This window comes from Gavialis gangeticus, unplaced genomic scaffold (assembly GCF_001723915.1).
Source record: "Gavialis gangeticus isolate Ggan-Ray unplaced genomic scaffold, GavGan_comp1, whole genome shotgun sequence".
Classification (NCBI taxonomy): domain Eukaryota; kingdom Metazoa; phylum Chordata; order Crocodylia; family Gavialidae; genus Gavialis; species Gavialis gangeticus.
Window position 1 is genome coordinate 1,464,288 of NW_017728965.1, and position 3,834 is coordinate 1,468,121.

Here is a 3,834-nt window from a genome sequence, read left to right on the forward strand (position 1 = left end):
CCCCCCCCCCCCCCGCTCATTGCCTAAGTGGGGAGCACGGCTGGTCAGGGGGTGCACCAGAGCTCTCAAAGGGTGCACATGCACCTGTGTGCCCCCCCTACACGTTGTCACTGGTCTGCAGTATGAAAATGACTGACTTGTAGATGACCATGTAACAGCTACAGGTAGAAGGGGAGAGGAAGAGGAAGGTGACAGTGGGAAAGTGACAAAGAGAGCAAGATAACCATGAGCTTAAGAGCTGTCCAAAATATTTCACGGACAAAAAGGGTTTTTCAGGGAATGCTCTCAGAATGTCAGAGCCTGTTTCAGAGCTTGCCGCATTGAGCATTCTTTGCAGTGTGTTATTTTGAACATCCTTTGACAGAGAGGATGAGTGTCTCGGTTGGAGCAGTTGCATGGTTGCTTATAATTGCTGTTCTTTCTCCATTCTGATAGCTCACTTCTTATTTCCTTTTTATGCTGCTCAAATAACATCACAATAAAGGAACACTACTTGGCTTATCCCTTCTCCTACAAAACACCACCATTTCCATCTGATGTGTTCAGCTTTGGGATGCACCACAGCTGCGCTGATAAAACAGTTTTATTCATGACCTCTATATCAGCAAAGGTCCTGCCTGACCGGTTCCTGGAGACACCATATTGACAGTGTCTCCCATACATCCTAATAAAACTATTGTGGCCACCTATGCTGAGAAGAACACAGCTGCTTCCCCTGCCCCTCTGCCTGCAGTGCAATCAATACAGCATAGCAGGAAGGGTCAGAGCATCCCTGATGAAAAATCTATCATTAAAACCAATGTTTTATTAATGACAAACAAGTTGTACTCCAAGAACTTCAAGGATAATTTGACCTCTGGGCTTTAGCTGGATAATGTTCATATGGGGGAGCAAAGGGTATGCGGCTTAATTTGCTCTACAAAGTTTTGCTAGTCTAGCTCTGTTGGCTAGAAGTGTGAGAAGATTACAAATTGTTGCCACCATGGCAGTGATGGTAAATCTCCCTGTCTGGTCTCAGTTGCACCAACAAATGATGACTTCTCTTCTGAGTCTCGGGGAGGTGGCCTAGCTGTGCCAGCAGTGAAACACCTCTTGCTGCCTCACACGGTATCTACGTGACAGAGAGCTGCTACCATAGCTTGTCACTGCTATGACAGCAGCAGTTCTGTACTGTAGACCTGTCCTAAGACTGGTACTTCGCGACTGTATCTCGTGGGACTTGAAACCTGTTTTCTGCAAGCACAACAGCTCCTTCAAAATCATCCTGGCACGGTAAATGGGCATTAAAGAATAAATATTCTAGAGCCATATTAAGTAGCTTTAATGTACATGAAGATTAAATCCATTGTGCCCTGATTCACCACTAGTGCATAATTTCAGTTTTGCCTGGGTTTGATTCTTTTGGAATCAGTATGATCGGTAATATCAGGGTGAAACTGGAGTCATAGAGTGGATTAGGCCCATTATTGTCCAGCCTTGTAAATCCCTGCTCAGGTTAGCAATCCTGAAAGTATTGGCAGGTGTATGATTTTGCAAGGCTGAGCCTTAGGTTTGTGTAGGTCATTTCTAACAAGTGATTCTCTCCTGAAGGATCAAAGGAGTTGGAGAAAAACACCCAAGTATTAGGAGTCTAGGTAACAAACAAGATAAATTACCCCCATCTTGCCCTGCTTGCTGAGTGGGTCTAGCTCTTAGTGGCCTCTGCTATTGATGTCAGTCACCTGCATGGGTGTGTCTGCCTGCTTATAAGCAGCAGGTCTCCCAGAGCCCTAAGGGGTTACTCAACAGGATAGATGTCTCTCTATCTAGTCTTGGGCTTCTGATTTCATGTTTTGTTTCTTGTGTCTTATTTTTGATTCCTAGTTTCCCAGTTCCTGAGTCCTGCCTGTTTGTTCTTCATGTCTTAAGTCCTGCTTGTTTGTTTCTGGTTTTCTGTTCCCTGGATCCTGCTTGTTGGATTCTTGACCTATCCCTGTTCTTGGTACCTGCCTGCTTACTCCTTTTTCTACACTTAAGCCTTGACCCCTGTGCTCCAGGATTTCTTGCTGCCTCTTTGATCTCCTGCAGTGCTTCCAGGCTTCAGTCAAGTCTCTGTTTTCTGATAGCCAGTTCCTGGCTGATGGCTTAGCATGGTGATCGTCCATGTCCTCATCCTGTACAGGGCTAGCTGCTAATCTGGTCCCTTGGCTAGTGATTCTGACCTGCATCTCTGCCTCTTTTTGCTTACAATCTACCTGCTACTACTTGCTTTCTCTCTTTGCAAGCCCTCGTCAAGAGATGGATGGTGTAGGGATTAGTAATTCCCTATTCTGTTACAGATTTCCCAAGACCTTTGCTTAAATCACTCTGTGTTCCCCACCTACAAGATGGGATATTAGCACTTTCATGCTTCAGAGAGACATTGAGAGGATGAGTGTTGCAGATTATGACGCGTTTTAAGGACTATAGCAATAGAAGCCATAGAAAGATAATAATTCTGAACTGCCCTTATAATGTGTTCCCTTGAGACTAGGCACCATTACATAGTCTTTCTTGCTGTTTAGTGGATTTTTCACTACTTGAGTTGAGTGAAATGCTAAAATTCATCTCAGGAGAAAGGAAGCTTTCTGTTCTCATGCTGTTTATTCCTTCCTTCCTACTGCTTCTAATTAATTAGGGAAGTTGAAGCCATACAGAAGCATGTTGGCTAGAACAGAAAACAAGGCTGCAGGAGATCACTGGTGTTGGCAGTAACCCAGATGAATTTTTCTCTCTCTGTAAGTGCATTTGTATAGGATGCGAATTTGATGCAAAGATCAATGTTGGATAACTGAAAGGAAATGATCAAATAGATTGAAGAATAAACAATTGCAGGTGCACTGAATTTCTTTCTTTCTCTTGAAGAAAACTGAGCCAAGTTTTTCCTTGTGTCTTTCAAACCCCTTTTTTAGCAGGTGTTGAACTACACATTACTTTTGTATTGCTTCAAACTTTATAGCTCTTTATCCTCAAACAGGCAGAATTTGAATTGCTGATCTGACTCGCCAGCCCAGCAGCAATCTTATGTTCAATAATTAATATGAAAGGTTCCATAAAGCCAGCTTTTTTCATAGACATCTCCTGCTCGGTGCACTGCTGTGGCAGCACCTTGATGCGATCTGCACTTCTAGACCCTAGGGACTCAAGGGAGACCACTCAGATTTTAACAACAGATGCAAAGAAGTGAAAGGTCAGTGCTTTTAGCCATTAATAATGCCCTACAGCCACTGATGCAGAGAGAGAGGCAGTGGGGGAAAAAAATCCTACTAACTCCTTTACTGACCATATAATTTTATGCACTGATCCAAGTCCCGGTCTGTACAGAACTGGCTTTAACAGCTGAGGATGTGACTACTGCTGCTATGCATTTTAATGTTGCAGGTACGTGGGTGCCCTTGAACCCTAGTGACAGTCCAAATATTTTGGGGGTAACTCCTTTTGCTGGTGCCACCAGGCACGATTCCTTTGAGGCCAGGTCTGTCTAACAGAGTTCATCTTTTAACAGGTGTTAATTAGAATTTTTCTATTGGCTTCAACAGAGCTCCCTGAATTCATACCAGTGGATGATCTGGCCCTTACGCTGCCTTCTGTAATTTTGTCTAGAAGTAAGAGTAATCAAAACAATAGATACATAAGTTGTTAAATGGCCAGCCAATGTTTAAAACGGACCCTGTCTGCCTCCTTACACCCATTGACCTGAGGGTGAGGAATTGCAAGTTATTATAGAAGATGTTGGCAAAAGAAGGGTGGGGACTGCTGTAACTTGCACCTTCTGTCCCATGGCTAATTTTGAGGAGGAGCCAAACACAATTATGC